Source organism: Lissotriton vulgaris, chromosome 5, assembly GCF_964263255.1.
Source record: "Lissotriton vulgaris chromosome 5, aLisVul1.2, whole genome shotgun sequence".
Taxonomy (NCBI): Eukaryota; Metazoa; Chordata; class Amphibia; order Caudata; family Salamandridae; genus Lissotriton; species Lissotriton vulgaris.
In genome coordinates, this window is record NC_141693.1 from 46,627,755 (window position 1) to 46,649,022 (window position 21,268).

The window sequence follows — 21,268 nt, forward strand, 5'->3', positions numbered from 1 at the left end:
GAACCCCAGGAAGGATTCCTCCTGACCCCAGTTCTGACTCCCTGTGGGACCCAAAAATGTGCAATAGGAACGAAATGCTCCTTCGTATGCCTTCCTTGTCCTTGGGGCTAAGCTCGCTGCCACGAGGTCCTGTAATCCGGGGCACCGATTAGCCATAGTGCTTCGGGGAATGGTGCCGCCTCTAGGTCCGCTGTAGGTAGATAACCCCTGAATGCCTGGACATGTGAACGAGAGAGTGCATCAGCCGCATGATTCAGTACGCCTGGCACATGTTTCGCCCTGAACTGTACATTCAATCTCATGCAAAGCAGCACAATTTCCTTCAACAATCTCAAGATCCATTTGCAGCGTGCTGCCTGTTGGTTAATACAGTCGACAACAGTCATATTATCAGACCAAAACACCACTGAGCGGTTCCTGAAGTCGTCAGGCCATGCCATCAGAGCGACCCAAATGGGGAATAACTCCAAGAACCCAATGTTACCTGTGAGACCGTTGGAGTGCCACCATGTCGGCCATGTTTGCGCCGACCATTGATTACCTAAGATGGCGCCAAATCCCACGCTCCCCGCCGAGACCGTCCATAGCCCTAGTTCATCTGAAGACGCTGGCGGGGGGTTCCACACGACTCAACCGTTGAAGTCCGCCAGAAATGCCAACCAAATGCGCATATCCTGACGAACCTCTGCCGACAGTCTTGTACGGTGGTGACCCTCTTTGAGACCAACCATAGCTTGTGCGATAGAGCGCGAGAAGGGGTGGGCCATAGGCATCACCCTCAAAGCAAAATTAAGCTGACCCACTGTTTGTTGCAACTGGTGCAGGGTCACTTTCTCCCTGCCCAGGCATTGCGTCAAGGAAGCCCTAAACTTGGCCACCTTTGCCATCGGTAAACGGAAACATCCCTCCACTGAGTCGAGTTCAATTCCCAGAAACTCCAGTGAAGTAGATGGTCCCACCGTCTTACCTTGCGCCAATGGGACTCCAAAGTCCCTCATGAGGATGCAGAAGTCGTGCAGCGCCTGCGCACAGTTCGTATCGCCGGCTGCCCCCAAGAACAGGAAGTCATCAAGATAGTGCATAACATGCCTATGCCCTGTAGCCTCGGTAAATGTCCACTCTAGAAAACAGCTGAACATTTCAAAATAGGCACAAGAAATGGAGCAACCCATAGGCATACATTTATCCATGTAATAACTCCCTTGGAATGCAAAACCTAGCAAGCGCTGATCCTGCGGGTGCACCGGAAGCAACCGGAACGCCGATTCGATATCTGATTTCGCCATCAGCGCCCCGGGGCCTAGGTGGTTTAACATGGCCACGGCATCATCGAACAATACATACCGTACTGAACAAACTTCTGAGTCAATGGCATCGTTCACCGAAGAACCCCATGGAGCAGAAAGGTTATGTATAAGTCTAAACTCCCCCGGGTCTTTCTTCGGGACAACCCCCAACGGGGAACAGATGAACTCCACCACCGGCGGGCAATGAAAAGGCCCTGCCACTCGCCCCAAACTGACTTCTTTTGCTATTTTCTTCTCTGCCACGCCTGGGTTGTGCTGTACCGATAACTGGTTTTTACAAAGGGAGTCCCCCCGAAAATCTCCCGCCGGGATGTGGAAGCCATGTAAGAATCCCTTCCTCAACACCCCAGCGGACACATGATCAGGGTATTTGTTCAACCAAGGAGTCATAGCCATGAGATCAACGGGTGTAGGCAATCGGACACAACGGTCTACCTCATTCCTATTTAGACCCTCCTTTTCCTCCCGTCCCGCTATTCTTTGATCTACATGAACTCTCCGGGTGTGAGGAATTCCCACAGCCGGCACACACATGCTTAAACTTACATGTCCCCTGCGGTCTGTTACAGTTGCCTCGATTGAAGCCCCAACAGACCCCATGTCTGCCGCCATTCCCGCCGGTCTTAGGCTGGTAATCCCCACCGGTGCCCGCTCGAAAGGGCACCGCGGGCTTTTGGCGGACAATTCCTGACCCGCTCCCGCCTAGCGAAGACGTACCTGCCGCCCCTGGCAAGAGCTGCGTGTGCCATGACAAAGAGTCCAGACAATCCCAAGTCAAAGTAGCATCATATTCTTTTGCTTTTCGGAATTTCATGTCATAACCTTTCCATTCCTCCCCCTCATACATTGAATAAAAATCCATAATGCGATTTTGGTAGCAAGTCAACTCAGTCATAACCTCGGGTTTACGTTCCCCCATAACTGCAGTGAATATAGAGAAGGCCTTAACCCAATTCGTTACTGTCTCATCCACCCTAAATTCCGCCATCTTGGCGCGCCAGACGCTCGGGTGCCACAAATCCTTCTGTGTTTTAGCATATTACATCTCGCGATGGTCAGTTAATAATGAAAATATGTTGACATACTTGTCCCCCCATATTAACTCTTTCGTGGCGATGGGAACGTGCTGTGCAACCTTTTCCCGCCTCGAGGGTATTGAGCCCTCCCCCGCCATTGGCAATGCGAGCTTACATGGATCGGCCATTGTTCCTGCCGTCTTCTCCTGACCAACTGCTGGTCCTACCGGTGCCACCTGTGGGGGAACAAAAGGAACACTCGCCTTCGCGACATCTCTCGACTGCCGCAATTGCTTGATTAGTATTCTGGCCTCTTCGGCCGGGTCTCCAGAGGGCACTGTGCCCCCCGCCTTTTTCTTGAGCCATGCTGCCAACTGGATGGCCAACTCGGGAGGCATTTCCTCATCATCAGCAGGAGTAATCACAACCGGGATCGGCTGACCTATACCTGGGTTTTGTACCGGGTTGTGTGCTGGCATGAGGGGACTGGGGGTACCTCTGGAACCGGGACCTACCCCGAAACCGCCCTCTGCTTAACCCGTTTCCCTCTACCCTTGGGGACGACCCCCGGCAAGGCCGGGCCTATTACCTTTTTAGGGTTACCCGGGTCGCTCAGTGCGGCCAGTTGCTTCTTTACCTCCGCCAAACCTCTACCGATCGATTGGACTTGTCCAAGTTTTCGGTCCATGCAAGCCATCCGGTTCGACAATAGGCGTAACACCTTGTCCGTCTCGGAACCCTTTCCTGCTTTCTTGCCGGCCATGGTTTCAAATGATCCGCCTTTCTTGGTCGATCTACGAAATCCTGAACTCTTCGAACCGATAACTGAAAGAGAAAAGACAAGATTACAAGTTCTCAAAATTGCTGCTTGTTCCGTCGAGGGCTCACGAGCAATGAGTGGGTGCAGCCTTCCGAGCCGAGGAACAAGAGGACGCTTCTTCGGATTCCCGCTCTATTTATTCTTCTGCGGGAGGGCGTGTACCCTCCTCCTGTACGCCTACGGGGCATGGTCTTCTGCGGAGGTGTCTAGGACAACCCCTCTTGGGCGGGAGAAGGCGCGCCCCGGCTACGCCACTTCGGGCATACCAGCCGGGCCACGCCCCCCGCCCAAAATGGTTTCCCGGGGGGATCGAGGCACCCAACCATACGTTCGGGGGGACCGAGTGGTCGCCCCTCTCCATTTGTACTGCTTATCATACTCAGCGTGTACCCGCGCATACGACACGAATATGCTTTGACATGTCACATTAAAGCTTGGGCGTGACATCATGTACGGCGTTCTGTACGCAAAAGCGGTCAATGTTTCTACTTGGTTTAAAACATGTATGTATTTAATGTACATACTAAGGGTAGACATTTGGGATAACTATGAATTTTTTTAATAGTTGTAATAATCATATATTACTTTTAAAAAGAATTACACAAATCGCGGTAGAACAACATGCGTACTCGTATTGAAAGAGCTGCGCAAGCGCATCATAAGCGTACACAAAGCCATGTGACTTACAAAGTAGAGATTTGATTGGTTCATAACTTTTCCTATTGCGACTGTTGAAAGTTCCGTCCCATTATAATTATTCGACTTTGACTTTCTAAGAAGAAGCATTTGTTCTGAGAATCTTCTCAAATAGAAGGAAGATCACAATAATAAGAGCAATGGAGTCATCTTGCAGCAGTTCTTCAGAGGGAGATTTCATTCCTGAAGAACGTCCAAAGAAGAGGAAAGAAGCTCTAATTTGGAAGTTTTTCACTTTTCCAGAAGGTCAAAAAAAGGTTAATGCTCCAAAAGTAATCTGTAAAATTTGCGAACCAACAATGGGGTGATCCATGTAAAAATACTCCTTTGGTACAGCAAATATGGTGCGACACGAGAAGAATTTGCACCCCAAGATCTTTACTCGAGCTGCAAGACGGAGGTTGCACAAGAACCCACCCTGCTGCTACACCAAGCACATCAACTGCGGCAGCAGGATTTTCAGCAAGCAGTCCACACCAGCATATTGATTCTGACTTTGCTAAAGTTAAAATTCTATGCATTTATTGCGATAAACTTTTGTTTTATGGGGAACAGTCTATAGAATTGATGAAACGCAGATGCAGGATCATTGCTGTCCTCGACATTAGTTGTTCTTTTTTTCATTCTTTTGTTCCGCTTGGAATTTGTTGAGAAAACACATAAAAAATTCAAAACAAAAAACCTGTTCCTTTTAGAACTACCTTCACTGGTCAAAGAAAGAACTATATTTCTATGTTAGTGTGTAAAGTATGTCAGAATGAAAGTGTAGTTCATAAATGAATGAATGAATATGTTACTAGTGTATGGAGAATGTGAAAGTGCAGAACTATAAGGAACTGCTACAGCATAAATCTATAAAGTGTTTATCTATAGAATACTATAGCATGTCCGAAGCACTTGAATGTAACATATGTACATAAATATGTTACAAATCTATGCTTCAATTTGCGCTGCTGGTGAAACTGCCTGGGTGAATTTGTATGTGTTAGGGGTGGATTTACAATCCCCTTGTGCCTCTTTTACACAGCCGTTGCGTCACTTTTGTGACACAGCGGTGGTGCAAAAGATGTGCCATGGTGTGTGCTACTAACAATGTGACGCATCTGGGGGGTGTATTACATTGTAAAGCCCTGCACCAGAAGAGGCTTTCTTGTGCAGAAGGGGGTGCAGCAACGCCTCCTAAAAGTGACTGAGTGAAATGTATAACATTTCATTCCGTCACTTTTGAGCTTATGCTGCGTCAAAACCTTGCACATGCTTGAAGCAGGTGTAAGGATTGATACAGCATTGTGAGCATAGGGCCCCAAGAGCATTGGTGCAGCTGTGTTATACTTGCAACCGACGTCAAGCAATTATTAATCCAAAAATTCCTTTGCAATTTAGTTTTGTTATTATTTTATAATAAGAATATGAAATATAATCTAAAAAATAAAATAAATATAAACATTTATATTAAAAATATAAGAAATTAGTATAAAAAGAAAGACATAATAATTAATACATTTATAAATTATCATTTACAAAACCTTTGAAATTCACTGAAAAAACCATAGGTTTCACACACGTTATAGTTAGGAATTAACATTTAAAAAACCTTGCAAATTCATTGAAAAAAACATAGGTTTCACACAAGTTATAATTAGGAATTAGCATTTAAAAAACCTTAGAAATTCATTGAAAAAACCATAGGTTTCACAAGTTATAGTTAGCTGAACATTTTTCTCATACAAAACCTTTGAAATTCCTCTGTTATGCACTGCTGATGACGTCACATATTACATCACTCATGACATGGTCAGTGACATCACTTATGACATCACTGATGACATCTCAAATGACATCCCTGATGACATCAATGATGACATCATCCTTGTGGCAGACCTCCTCTCACTGTAATATAACCTTTGATACACACGATCAAAAATAGAAACTAACATTTTCAAAAAAATGTAGATACCAATTCCAGTTAGAATAACCTATTCAGTAATTCCAAAATCTACATACACATCCACTAATTCACCAACAATTCTATATAGTGACTCATACATGTACTCACTTATCATATGTACTCATACACCTATACATCCTTTTATACACTGATACTCATCTATAGAGTTACTCACACACATACTCACACATGCAAATATCAATTTCCTTCCATATACAGCTATACACCCACCACTACTCTAACTTCTACAGATTCGTACACATACTTACTCTCTTAACCAATCACTTATTGAAAATCATACTTATTCATACAGGAAGTCTTAGAATCTCTCGCTCTGACATATACTCACGTATATACATCAATACTCACATGTACTAGTTTAAAAACTATGTACTTACTCATAAAGATACTATTGAGACAGTCATTCACTCACTAACACACCCATACACACACTCATCCACCCATACAGTCCTGCACACATGCTGTCTTCAAAACACATACAAACAGTGAGTCAGTCTTTAATCAATCAATCAATCAATCACAGACATTTATAGAGCGCACTACTTACCCGGAGGGTCTCAAGGCGCTTGGGGGGGGGGGGGGGGGGGGGAGGGGGTGCTGCTACTGCTCGAATAGCCAGGTCTTGAGCTTCTTCCTGAAGGAGAGGTGGTCTTGGGTCAGGCGCAGGTCGGGAGGGAGGGAGTTCCAGGTCTTGGCGGCCAGGTAGGAGAAGGACCTTCCTCCTGTTGTCGTTCTTCGGATGCGGGGGACGGCGGCGAGGGCGTGGCTGGCTGATCGGAGATGACGTTTGGGAGCGTAGAAGTTGATGCGGTTGTTGAGGTAGCTCCGGCCTTGATCGTGTAGGGCTTTGTGTGCGTGGGTGAGGAGACGGAGGTGATTCTTTTGTTGACGGGGAGCCAATGCAGGTCTTTCAGATGTCCGGAGATGTGGCTGTGTCGTGGGATGTCGAGGATGAGTCTGGCTGAGGCGTTCTGGATCCGCTGGAGTCTCTTCTGGAGCTTGGCGGTGGTTCCGGCGTAGAGGGCGTTGCCGTAGTCCAGTCGGCTGGTGATGAGGGCCTCGGTGACCGTCTTCCTGGTCTCGGTGGGGATCCACCGGAAGATCTTCCGTAGCATGCGCAGGATGTTGAAGCATGACGAGGAGACAGCGTTGACTTGTCTGGTCATGGTGAGGGAGGAGTCCAAGATGAAGCCCAGGTTGCGTGCGTGGTCTGTCGGTTTGGGTGCGGTGCCCAGGGCGGGGGGCCACCAGGAGTCGTCCCAGGCGGAGGGCGAGGAACCCAGGATGAGGACTTCCGTCTTGTCTGAGTTCAGTTTCAGGCGGCTGGTCGTCATCCACTCGGCTACGTCTTTCATCCCTTCGTGAAGGTTGGCTCTGGCGGCGGCGGGGTCGTTGGTCAGGGAGAGGATCAGCTGGGTGTCGTCAGCATAGGAGATGATTAGGCTGTCCTGTTTTCAGTTTCTATTTTTGGTAAATTCTGGTGGGGTTTTTTCAGTGTTTTCAATATCTTAAAAAACAGTTGTTATCAGTGGTTACACACTTTCACGCCACTAAAAACAACAGAAAAAGTGTTTTTCCGGTGTTTATGGAACGTTTTGCTTTTATCATTGCTTGCTTTCTGCACTGAAAAAACATTGTATATAGACAGTGTAAGTATAGTGTATATGACGTCCAAAGAAATTTCTGCAAATTAATCTTATTGTAGTACACCATACAATACTTCTTCAGTGAGTCTTTGGTCATGTGCGCTCGTGCTTTCCTTCCCATGTAAACTTCTGTGAAAAGGCCCTCTCAGCATTCATAGCCCCTTGGGCTGAGAACCGTCAGCTAAGGGACACAGTTGGGATGACTCTTTCTTTGATGCCATATAAAGCACAAAATGATAAATATTTGTGTTTTAGTTCCTGGGCATAAGAAAACAGTGCACCAGAATGGACTAAAAAGTCAAAAGCATCCCTCATTAACTCTGAAGATAGTAAAGATGCTTTCAGCATACCATCTAACAAGTGGCAAGGATCCCCTACAGGGAATCACTTCAGCTCGAGTATCAATTTTGACAGGTAATCACACACATTTTTTATATACGGAGCTGAATCACTACAAATACAAACAATATCACTCCAATCTTTGTTGAACTTGGAAAGAACCTTTTTTGCAGAGCATAACAAGTGACACTGCGTTCCATGCTTTCCAAAAGTCTAGTGTCACGTTTTCACCACTATCCCAGATGCTTGGTAATATATATACTTGCCTTTAATGTTTAAAGCCTGAGGTGTTGGGAATTCACCTACTATCAATACTGACCCACTAGAAACTAGAAACTATGGTCTGATGTATTAAGGGTTTTTACCCATTCTCTGTGGGTAAATGTGATGACACATATTAGGAAAGATTTTTATGAAACTAGCCATTTTACCTATTAGTGAAAGAATCAAATGCAGCCAAAATATCAAATGTGAGTTTGATATGTCCTGATTCTCTACAGTTTATAAAATAATGAAACTAAACCTAAAACGTGAAACCAAACCCTGCATCTTTAGACCAAAGGCCATAAAACTGAAAAAAGTAAAAGGAAGAAGAAACAATATTTTAGTGGCATCCCTAAAGAACAAAACTCAAGCAGAATAATGTTAGCCAGTCTTTCTTACTGCTTACTGCTAGCTTGTAATACAAAGTTACATTTTATTGACCCTTTCAGTAAGAACAAAATGACTCTTTCACTTTCTTTTTCCTTTCTTTGAATGGCATTTAGTTTGTGGTTGTGCAGGTGTTTTTTCAGTGTTTATATGTTTTCACTGGTGAGGGCTATTTTTCTTTCAGTGGAGTTTTATCAGTTATTATAGGTTTAAACCTAAAACCCCACAGCCTAGAGATGATGTTGAGGTTGTGTTGGCGTGCGATGGCCGCGAGGGGGCTCATGTAGACGTTGAAGAGGGTGGGGCTCAGCGAGGATCCTTCAGGGACGCCGCAGATGACTTCGGTGGCCTCTGACTTGTACAGTGGTAGACGGACTCTCTATGTTCTTCCTTCGAGGAAGGAGATGATCCATTCCAGTGCCTTCTCCTGGATTCCGACGTTGCTGAGGCGCTGCACTAGGGTGCGGTGGCAAACAGTGTCAAATGCCGCGGAGAGGTCTAGGAGGATCAGGGCCGCTGTTTCTCCGTTGTCCATCAGGGCTCGGATGTCATCGGTGGCAGCGATGAGGGCGGTCTCGGTGCTGTGGTTGGCTCGGAAGCCAGACTGTGAGGGGTCGAGGGATCCATTCGTCTCGAGGAAGGCGGCCAGCTGTTTGTTGGCGGTCTTCTCGATGACTTTGGCTGGGAACGGGAGGAGCGAGATGGGGTGGTAGTTCTTGAGTTCGGTGGGGTCCGCTGTAGGTTTCTTGAGTAGGGCGCTGGGTTTGGCGTGCTTCCAGCTCTCCGGGAAGGTGGCGGTGTCGAAGGAGGTGTTGATGATGTCCCGCAGGTGGGGTGCGATGACAGCGTCCGCCTTGTTGAAGACGTGGTGAGGGCAGGGGTCGGTCGGAGATCCGGAGTGGATGGAGTTCATCGTGCGGACGGTGTCTTCGGTGCTGATCGGAGTCCAGGCGCGGAGGGTGGTGGTGGCGGGCGGTGGTTCGGTCGTGGCGTGCGTCAGTTGAGTGCTGAAGCTGTTGTGAATGTCCGCGATCTTGTTGTGGAGGTAGGAGGCGAGGGAATTGCAGAGGTCTTGCAATGGGGTGATGTCGTTGTTTCCGGCGTTGGGGTTGGAGAGCTCTTTGACGATGTTGAAGAGTTCCTTGCAATTGTGTGCGTTGTTGTCCAGCCGGTCCTTAAATGCAGTTTTCTTGGTGGTGCGGATCAGTTGGGGGTGCTTCCGGGTGGCAAGCTTGAGGGCGGTCATGTTGTCCGGTGTTGGTTCCCTTCTCCAGGATTTCTCGAGGGCTCAGCAATTCTTCTTGGAGCTCTTGAGTTCGTCGGTGAACCATGGGGCCTTCTTGCTGCCGGGTCTGCTGGGCGGGGTCCTCAGTGGGGCGAGTTCGTCCGCGCAGTTGCTGATCCACTTCGTGAGGTTGTCGGCGGCCTGGCTGGGGTTCGCAGAGCTGGCGGGGGGGTGCTGGCTCAGGGAAGCGGCGAGCTGGTCGGCTGTGATCTTGTTCCAGCTTCTTCGAGCAACCTGTTGCTGGTGGTGGTGGATCGTCGTTCTTCTGAAGGTGAAGTGGACGCAGCTGTGGTCCGTCCAGTGGAGTGTAGTGGCGTGGCTGAAGGCGATGTCTTTGCTGGATGAAAAGACGGCGTCGAGTGTGTGTCCGGCGAGGTGGGTGGGGGTGGACACCAGCTGCTTGAGTCCGTGGTTGGCGAGGTTGTCGAGCAGGGTGATGGTGTTGCGGTCGATGTTGTTCTCCAGGTGGAAGTTGAGGTCCCCCAGGAGGATGTAGTCAGCGGAGGGGAGGGCATGCGGGCTGACGAAGTCGGCGATGTCCTCGCTGAGTTGTGTGCGTGGTCCCGGGGGTCGGTAGATCAGGGTGCCTCTGAGGGTGGTGTTCGGGTCGGTGCGGATCTGGAAGTGCAGGTGTTCGGCGGTTGCCAGGGTGTCGTCGGTGTTGGTTGTGATGTGGATGGTGTCCCTGTGGATGATGGCGATGCCTCCTCCTGTATGTTTGATGCGGTCTCTTCGGGTGATCTTGTATCCCTCTGGGATGGCGATGTCGGGTGCTGAGGAATCGTTCTTCCAGGTCTCCGTGAGGAAGGCAACGTCAGGAGCTGTGGTGTCGAGGAGGTTCCAGAGTTCGATGGCGTGCCTGTGGACGGAGCGGGTGTTGATCAGGATGCACTTGAGGTGGTTGCTGCTGGTGTTCGGCTTGGCGGGTGCTGGGGCGGGGCAGGTCCGGATGCAGGTGAACTTGCAGGCGTGGCAGCTGAAGGGTCCGTGGGTGCGCCTCGGAGTGGCTCGGTAGCATCCAGGGATCCCGCCGGTGTTGAGTGCGATGAGTTCGGTGGCGTCGTAGGACAGTCGGGTCGTCTTCCGTCGGTGGGGGCCAGGGGTTCGGGCGCTGGGCGCGGTCCAGGCGCGGACGGGCGCAGACGGGCTTACCTTTGGCGCGCCTTCGGCGAACAATCGGCGCTCCCGCAGCGCGTGACCGCTGCGCATTCGCACGGTCGCCATATATGGCGAAGTGCGAGGGAGGGCGGAGCAGCTGGGAGGCAGGAGCGGGGAGGGTACAGAAAGAAAAAGGGGGCGTGGTTAGCGGCTGTGGCGGGAAGCGGGGAGCGGGTAGGGAGGAGACCGGGGGGAGCGAGAAACAGGCGAAAAATACAATAATCACAATACAATACAAATGAGCAAAATAGCTCAACAGGCAGAGGGGCACACAGCAAGAGAACGGGGTACAGGAGCCTGCAGGTCAGGCTAGTACAGCGCTACACCATAGGAGACCACGCCGCTCGGTGGCAGGGGGCGTGGTCACACGGCGGAGGCCGGGGCAGCGAGGCAGGCAGGCGGGAGGCACACGCAGCAGCTGGTGGTCGTGCGGCGCGGGGGGTGTCCTAAACTAGGTCACACTCACCTGCGTCGCACGGTCGCCATATATGGCCAAGTGCGAGGGAGGGCGGAGCAGCTGGGAGGCGGGAGCGGGGAGGGTACAGAAAGAAAAAGGGGACGTGGTTAGCGGCGGTGGCGGGAAGCGGGGAGCGGGTAGGGAGGAGACCAGGGGGAGCGAGAAACAGGCGAAAAATACAATAATTACAATACAATACAAATGAGCAAAATAGCTCAACAGGCAGAGGGGCACACAGCAAGAGAACGGGGTACAGGAGCCTGCAGGTCAGGCGAGTACAGCGCTACACCGTAGGAGACCAGGCCACTCGGTGGCAGGGGGCGTGGTCACACGGCGGCGGCCGGGGCAGCGAGGCAGGCAGGCGGGAGGCACACGCAGCAGCTGGTGGCCGTGCGGCGCGGGGGGTGTCCTAAACTAGGTCACACTCACCTGTGTCGCACGGTCGCCATATATGGCCAAGTGCGAGGGAGGGCGGAGCAGCTGGGAGGCGGGAGCGGGGAGGGTACAGAAAGAAAAAGGGGGCGTGGTTAGCGGCGGTGGCGGGAAGCGGGGAGCGGGTAGGGAGGAGACCGGGGGAGCGAGAAACAGGCGAAAAATACAATAATCACAATACAATACAAAGTGCGCTAAGTAGTACTCCCCACCGAACCATACAGACACTCATACCCACTGGAGGGTGAAAATATGCAAAATAAGCTACCATCCCCAGCGTGCACCGGGACAAAACGAGCAACCAAATGCTGGGCACACCTGAGGCCGATTGATGAAGGTGCAATGCAGGAGGGATGAAGATGCAGTTTGGAACATGGACACTCATCGTGGCCTCTGAGGAAGGAGTGAGAGGACTCGGAAACGCGTCAGGCCACTGGACGTAGAATAGGGGTTGTCAAGCTGACTGCCTGCTGTAAATAAAAAGTTGGTAACTTACCCGCACCGGTGCGCGTCTTCACTGCTGGGCAACATTGATGAAATTTTACGCGGCGGTTCCAGGCCGTGGAAGACTGCAGAAGCTCCCAATTATGAAAGCGGAAGGGGAGACCACGCGAGGAGAACTATTTTCCCTTACCCTGTGGCGGTGTGGTGCACAAATTAAGGCAGCCAGAGTTTCAACGAGCCCAATGGAGGGCGATAAATATTGTCCACTAAACAACAAGAGTGCCCATACCCACTGGAGAGTGAAAATATGCAAAATAAACTACCATCCCCAGCATGCACCGGGACAAAACGAGCAACCAAATGCTGGGCACACCTGAGGCCGATTGATGAAGGTGCAATGCAGGAGGGATAAAGATGCAGTTTGGAACATGGACACTCGTCGTGGCCTCTGAGGAAGGAGTGAGAGGACTCTGAAACGTGTCAGGCCAGTCGACGCAAAATAGGGGTTGTCAAGCTGACTGCCTGCTGTAAATAAAAAGTTGGTAACTTACCCGCACCGGTGCGCGTCTTCACTGGCTGGGCAACATTGATGATATAGGAGCACGTCTTCACTGGCTGGGCAACATTGATGATATAGGAGCATGACCCACACGCTGCCGTTTGACCCACTGAGGTACTGTCACTATGAAACATATATATATATATATATCATCAATGTTGCCCAGCCATATATATATATATATATATATATATATATATATATATATATACGTATATATATATATACAGCAACTGCAGTCTTCACCAACGCCACCACTCAGAAAGCAGGGACAGGAAAGACCACGCAAGTCCAACGTATTATCGGCAGAGATTAATTTAAAAGAGAGTTACCAAATCTGACGCGTTTCGGGCATCCGCCCTTGCTCACAGATCGTCAGGTAATTGACCAAGCACCCTATATATATGTTTTTTTACAAGATTTTTTTCTCTGAATGCATTTTTTTCACAATTGCTACACCATGTGATAAATAAAAAGCAAAGACAAACTACAGATTCAGACATATGTAGTCTGTTTTCCAAACAATAAAAGACAATCAGAAACTTAATCAATGTGTGGAATAAAAGCGATGTAAATATCAAATTTAACAGTTTCAAAGTGAGTCTGATTGATTTATAATCCACTGTTAGTGGAATATAAAATATTTACAAGCTGTTGTTAAGTCTCAATAAAATGTGGTTATTTAAAGCATAAATGCTCGTGCCAATCAAAATGCTGTTCATGAAAACACAGATCAATAATGTGCAAAATTCGCTTTGTATATAATAGTGCAAATTAGGCAAATAAAGTGCAAACACATACTGTGCAAATGACGCAAGAAGATATGTGCAAAAATTGCATAGATTTAAAATCAATTGCATAATAAAATATTATTGATAATTCAATATGTATTGACATAATAAAATCAATCAATATTAAAAATCTTCACAAAATTCATGACAGCATTTACAGTTATCTCTGCATAAATGCAATGGCAACTACCCACATGTTAACAGCACTGGTTAGATATTCAAATCAAGAAACCCATAATAAATGCAATCATAGAAACACACACGATGAGTAATATTGTAGTATTGTGGAAAACATCGCCAAATATAATGTCATAGGGGCATATTATCAAGGGGGTTTATCTCCGCTTTTTGGCTTTAAAAGGCAAGAAAGCGGAGATAAAATTATCTCCCTATTACCTAGCTGTCGCTAACACCAGTTAGCGACAGCTAGTAGGAGATAGCGACCATCTTGGGCCCCGCTTTGCATGTCAGTGATATTTATCACTAATGACATGCAAAGTGGGCGTACCAAGATGTTAGCGACTGGAAACAGTCGCTAACATCGCTATCTCCTATTACAAACTGTTGGAGATATTCAGGCTAAGCACAAATATCTCCAAAAGCTAACACCTGCCCTGAGCAGCTCTTAGCCATGTTATCCAATGGGAGGTGGATAACATGGCTAAGAGCATTAGTTCGGTAATGCATGAATATCGCTGACTTTTCAGCGATATTCATGCATTGCGGCCGTTTTTTATCGCATTTGCGATAAACCTTGGTAATACCAAGGTTTATTTGCGATAAAAATCGCCGCAGCTCAGCGGTAATTTTTTGTCTCTAACCAAGTAATAGCGATATTTATCGCTATTGCTTGGTAATATGCCCCATAGTGTTAATGTCTAGTGAATAGGTGAAAATACTAAAAAACCTATTCCCAAAAAAGAGAGGAAAAAAAACCATGTGCATAAAAAAACATGAATGTAAACACAAAAGGTGTGATGTGAAAGTAAAATTCATAAGGTTTCATGGGTTAGAGAGGCAGAACAGGACGGAATATTGCAACAAAAAAATGCAGAAAGGGGAAGAATATATTGGTTTATAGGAATACATGTAAATCTTCTGTGGTATTCAACCCGTTCGGGAATCTGCTGTCTAATTCCAAAATAAACTGTGATTCGAGTCTCCTAAGCATTTTTTCTCTGTCGCCGCCTCTGCGTGGTTTAGGGACAGAGGCGATGACGTAGTATTCCAGGCATTGCAAGTTGTTATTATGGATAGCTTTAAAATGCCTGGCCACTGGGTAAGTGCCATCATTGTTAACAATAGCACGTAAATGCTGGAGAATGCTGGCATGTACCTGTAGCTTAGTGCTGCCCACATATCTAAGACCACAGGTGCATGTCAGGATATAGACAGCAAAATCAGTCTTACAGTTAAATGAGCCCTTGATGTTCGTCATAACCGGACTGAATGGAGCAGAATACTGAGAAGTGTTTTTTTCCAAATTTACAAGCTCTACAACTAGAGCAACGTTTAAATCCCGGCCGGGATTTCAACCAATCTTCCTTTTTCTCAAGCTCAGGGAATTCATGACTGATTTGGGTTTTAAGGGAGGGTCCCCTCCGATAAGTAATAATGGGGCTATCTGGAAGCCTGGGTGCCAGAACAAGATGAGTTTTTAAAACAGGCCATCTCTGCTTCATAATAGATTTGATCTGTCTGGCCTGTTTACTATAGCTGGTAATTAGCCTGGGGGCTTGATCTTCCAAACTGACTTCCGCTCTTGAAGAGCTGCTGTAAGTGGAAGTGAGTAATGACTCACGGGTTCTGGCGTTTGTTTTTTGAATGGCTAGTTGCAAAAGGGATTCTTTATAACCCCTACGCCTGAATCTATCTAAGGCTTCATTGGTACAGATAGCCAAATCATGATCAGTACTACAGATTCTCTTCAATCTGAGCAAATCCCCAATGGGAATGTTAGCTATTATGTGTCGTGGGTGAGCACTGCTGGCGTGCAAAATGTTATTGCCATCCCCAGCATGCACCGGGACAAAATGAGCACCCAAATGCCAGTCACACCTGAGGCCGATTGATGAAGGTGCAATGCAGGAGGGATAAAGATGCAGTTTGGAACATGACACTCGTCGTGGCCTCTGAGGAAGGAGTGAGAGGACTCTGAACCGTGTCAGGCCAGTCAACGGAAAATAGGGGTTGTCAAGCTGACTGCCTGCTGTAAATAAAAAGTTGGTAACTTACCCGCAACGGTGCGCGTCTTCACTGGCTGGGCAACATTGATGATATAGGAGCACGTCTTCACTGGCTGGGCAACATTGATGATATAGGAGCATGACCCACACGCTGCCGTTTGACCCACTGAGGTACTGTCACTATGAAACACGAATGGCAGCGCTGGAAGGGATTTGGGTGGGGGACGATTCCCCTTCCAATCCTTCAGACGACAGAGGCATTTTAATGGAGCAGGACGTTATTTGTGCATTCGCCTTTGATTTGGAATCCTGCTTGTTCACCACTCGGACTAATGAATGTGAACCACTTTGCATGCATCAGAGTGCTGAACAGTGTATTACACCATCAGCAAACACAACAAACTTTTCCACCACTTACTCGTATGTTATGGTGCATTCTGGGACCTTGATGTTTTACCTAGCAGGTGACCACGGAAACGCCAATAAAATGCAGGCACTAACACTATGCATGTCATTTCCTGCCCGTGACCAAGGCTACACGGCCGAAACTAGTGGGGAGACAGGACTTTTGTGCCTTTCGTTTCATTAAATGCTGTTTGAAATATGAAGAGGGCCTCTGCTTTTGTGATTCACTGTGTGGAATTCAGCCGGGGCTCTCCGTACCCAGTTTCAGAGGCCGCCCTGAAGGGTCGGGGCTCCCCAAATATATATATATATATATATATATATATATATTTCACCAAACTTCCCCTGCAGACAAGGAATGAGTCGCACATCACAACGAGGCTTGCATCCATTTCACTTTTATTCCGTTAGCAATCCGACATGTTTCGTTCTCTCTCAGAAATTTTTCAAAGGTTGTGCTTCACGGATGTAGGTCACCACTGCTGCTGATCTTTAACCTGACTCAGGTGTCTTGATTTATTATGTCGTCCTCGATGGAATGCCCGCAATGAGCCGCTGTGCATTCTGGTGCTTGTGGTTTTTTATCTTTCTTGTTATGTTATGTTATGTTATGTTATGTTATGTTATATCGGGGTTTTATATAGCGTGCGGCTACTCGAAAGAGTGTCCCGACGCTTTGAATTGCACACTAATCTCATAACACAACAGGGAAATAAATAAAAGACAGAAAGAAGGAAACCTAATAGGGCCTGAAACTAAGAGGTAAAAAGCCAGGTTTTGAGCCCCTTCCTAAAAGCCAACAGGTTAGGAGTGCTGCGCAGGGTCACAGGCAGTTTATTCCACAACTGAGGTGCTAATAATTTAAAAGAGCGGCCTCCAATGCGAGCTCTCTTCACACGAGGAACCGCAGCAAGAAACAAGGATTCTGACCTGAGCGACCTGGCAGGATGGTAAAAGGTCAACCTTTTTTGAAGGTATTTTGCTGTGATTCTGAGAGGCAAAGTTCGTTGTGCCACTTGCAATTACCTGCTTTTGAGGTTTGCTGTTATCCATGCCAAAGCCAGTCTTTGGCGGCGCTTGTCCACCTTGAGTCACTTTTCGCGGTATACAAAGACGGTTCCTGGCGGGCGAACATATATATATTACCTACTGGCGATAGCCAGTAGGTATATATAGTTAGGACCTAGCTACCATAGGAAATCCGCAACATTCTATTGGGAATAACTTTGGCGCCGGTTGAGGAATTTGCATGTAATTTTCCAAAATTTAAGCCAGCTCCGCTCCGCTTCTTCCCTGGAAGTTTCAGGGGGATTCGTCATGCGGGGGCCGAGAAAAAAGGAGGGTCCCAAAACACTGTTTCCCCATGTTAATTTCCATAGGACGAATAGACAAGGCTACAGCCCGAACCGCTGAATGGAATTACACCAAACTTTGCAAAATTGTAGGGACTGGTACGCAGAAGTGTCTTTTCTATATTTGGGGAAAATGCACCAGTGGTTTTTATGAAAATTAACTTCAAAAACACATACATATCTGGGCGGAGCGTAACCACACATCTCATCGTGAGATCTGATTGGCTGTCAGCACTTCATCCAAGAAGTGTTGGCAGCCATCTAGGGACCAATATACATGATAGCACCTCATTAAAAAGCATTGTAGTTAATAGTTACATTATAAATCATTTGTTGATGGTACCATACTCATTTTAGGAATTGTGGTGTGTTCTTAGGTGATTTTACCATGTGAAAAAGCCTTCTGCTGGGATATCATGAATCATGTTTGAAAGAAAACTATTATCTCATGCTTTTCCCACAATGGTTTGGAAGGGGATCTATAAGCTAAACTGAAAGCATATTTTCTGTAAATTCACATTATCTTTCTCAGTCATGTGAGAATGAAGTCTGACATTCTCAGTAAAACATGTACATACAACAAGGACAGAGACTGTCAGTTGATTCCTTTGTGTTCTACTGCAGCCTCCTAGAGTGTTCTAAAGAACAACTAGAGCGCTAACAGTCCTACTCATTACAAAGGTATGGCACACCTGAAGCCATCTTGATTGGAATAAAGTGTTAACTCTTAAAACATTTAAATTAAAAAGGAACAAAATGAGGGAGTATATTTTGCCATAGAAAGTATGATTAGTGCTGCAGAAAAAAAAATTGGGCACATTTTGAGTGACTTCTCAAATCCTCTTCTATTCATAAAAAATTCTGACATGCAGTCTCCCAAGATGGCCACCAGAGACAAAAGAGCCCAAATGTAGCCCAATATCACCCAGATGTAGCCCAAGTATATCCCAATGACAGAATGTCCCAGAGTGTTCTAAAGAACAACTAGAGCGCTAACAGTCTGACTTATGACAAAAGTATGGCACACCAGAAGACATCTTGTTTGGAATGAAGTGGTAAGTCTGAAAACATTTAATTTAAAAAGGAACAAAATGAGGAGGTTCATTTTGCCATGGAAAGTATGATTAGTGCTTCAGAAAGAAAAACTAGGGCCATTTTGAGTGGCTTCTCAAATCCTCTTCTATTTCATTAAAACAATTCTGACATGCAGTCTCCCAAGATGGCCACCAGAGACAAAAAAGCCCAAATGTAGCCCAAATATCACCCAGATGTAGCCCAAGTATAGCCCAATGACAGAATGTCCCAGAGTGTTCTAAAGAACAACTAGAGCGCTAACAGTCTTACTTATGACAAAAGTATGGCACACCGGAAGCCATCTTGATTGGAATGAAGCGGTAAGTCTGAAAACATTTAATTTAAAAAGGAACAAAATGGGGTGGTTCATTTCGCCATAGAAAATATGATTAGTGCTGCAGAAATAAAAATTACGGCACATTTTGAGTGACTTCTCAAATCCTCTTCAATTTCATTAAAAAATTCTGACATGCAGTCTCCCAAGATGGCCACCAGAGACAAAAGAGCTCAAATGTAGCCCAAATATCACTCAGATGTAGCCCAAGTATAGCCCAATGACAGAATGTCCCAGAGTGTTCTAAAGAACAACTAGAGCGCTAACAGTTCTACTTATTACAAAGGTATGGCACACCTGAAGCCATCTTGATTGGAATAAAGTGTTAACTCTTAAAACATTTAATTTAAAAAGGAACAAAATGAGGGAGTATATTTTGCCATAGAAAGTATGATTAGTGCTGCAGAAAAAAAGAATTGGGCACATTTTGAGTGACTTCTCAAATCCTCTTCTATTTCATAAAAAATTCTGACATGCAGTCTCCCAAGATGGCCACCAGAGACAAAAGAGCCCAAATGTAGCCCAATATCACCCAGATGTAGCCCAAGTATAGCCCAATGACAGAATGTCCCAGAGTGTTCTAAAGAACAACTAGAGCGCTAACAGTCTGACTTATGACAAAAGTATGGCACACCAGAAGCCATCTTGATTGGAATGAAGTGGTAAGTCTGAAAACATTTAATTTAAAAAGGAACAAAATGAGGAGGTTCATTTTGCCATGGAAAGTATGATTAGTGCTTCAGAAAAAAAAACTAGGGCACGTTTTGAGTGACTTCTCAAATCCTCTTCTATTTCATTAAAACAATTCTGACATGCAGTCTCCCAAGATGGCCACCAGAGACAAAAAAGCCCAAATGTAGCCCAAATATCACCCAGATGTAGCCCAAGTATAGCCCAATGACAGAATGTCCCAGAGTGTTCTAAAGAACAACTAGAGCGCTAACAGTCTTACTTATGACAAAAGTATGGCACACCGGAAGCCATCTTGATTGGAATGAAGCGGTAAGTCTGAAAACATTTAATTTAAAAAGGAACAAAATGGGGTGGTTCATTTCGCCATAGAAAATATGATTAGTGCTGCAGAAATAAAAATTACGGCACATTTTGAGTGACTTCTCAAATCCTCTTCAATTTCATTAAAAAATTCTGACATGCAGTCTCCCAAGATGGCCACCAGAGACAAAAGAGCTCAAATGTAGCCCAAATATCACTCAGATGTAGCCCAAGTATAGCCCAATGACAGAATGTCCCAGAGTGTTCTAAAGAACAACTAGAGCGCTAACAGTTCTACTTATTACAAAGGTATGGCACACCTGAAGCCATCTTGATTGGAATAAAGTGTTAACTCTTAAAACATTTAATTTAAAAAGGAACAAAATGAGGGAGTATATTTTGCCATAGAAAGTATGATTAGTGCTGCAGAAAAAAAGAATTGGGCACATTTTGAGTGACTTCTCAAATCCTCTTCTATTTCATAAAAAATTCTGACATGCAGTCTCCCAAGATGGCCACCAGAGACAAAAGAGCCCAAATGTAGCCCAATATCACCCAAATGTAGCCCAAGTATAGCCCAATGACAGAATGTCCCAGAGTGTTCTAAAGAACAACTAGAGCGCTAACAGTCTGACTTATGACAAAAGTATGGCACACCAGAAGCCATCTTGATTGGAATGAAGTGGTAAGTCTGAAAACATTTAATTTAAAAAGGAACAAAATGAGGAGGTTCATTTTGCCATGGAAAGTATGATTAGTGCTTCAGAAAAAAAAACTAGGGCACGTTTTGAGTGACTTCTCAAATCCTCTTCTATTTCATTAAAACAATTCTGACATGCAGTCTCCCAAGATGGCCACCAGAGACAAAAAAGCCCAAATGTAGCCCAAATATCACCCAGATGTAGCCCAAGTATAGCCCAATGACAGAATGTCCCAGAGTGTTCTAAAGAACAACTAGAGCGCTAACAGTCTTACTTATGACAAAAGTATGGCACACCGGAAGCCATCTTGATTGGAATGAAGCGGTAAGTCTGAAAACATTTAATTTAAAAAGGAACAAAATGGGGTGGTTCATTTCGCCATAGAAAATATGATTAGTGCTGCAGAAATAAAAATTACGGCACATTTTGAGTGACTTCTCAAATCCTCTTCAATTTCATTAAAAAATTCTGACATGCAGTCTCCCAAGATGGCCACCAGAGACAAAAGAGCTCAAATGTAGCCCAAATATCACTCAGATGTAGCCCAAGTATAGCCCAATGACAGAATGTCCCAGAGTGTTCTAAAGAACAACTAGAGCGCTAACAGTTCTACTTATTACAAAGGTATGGCACACCTGAAGCCATCTTGATTG

At 46.1% G+C, this 21,268-nt stretch overlaps 1 protein-coding gene across 1 annotated transcript in view; it reads left to right on the forward strand.

Annotated features, from left to right (window-relative positions):
• Positions 1-21,268, forward strand: part of LOC147710102 (uncharacterized) — a 671,165-nt gene that overhangs the window by 503,967 nt on the left and 145,930 nt on the right. The window lies entirely within an intron of this gene.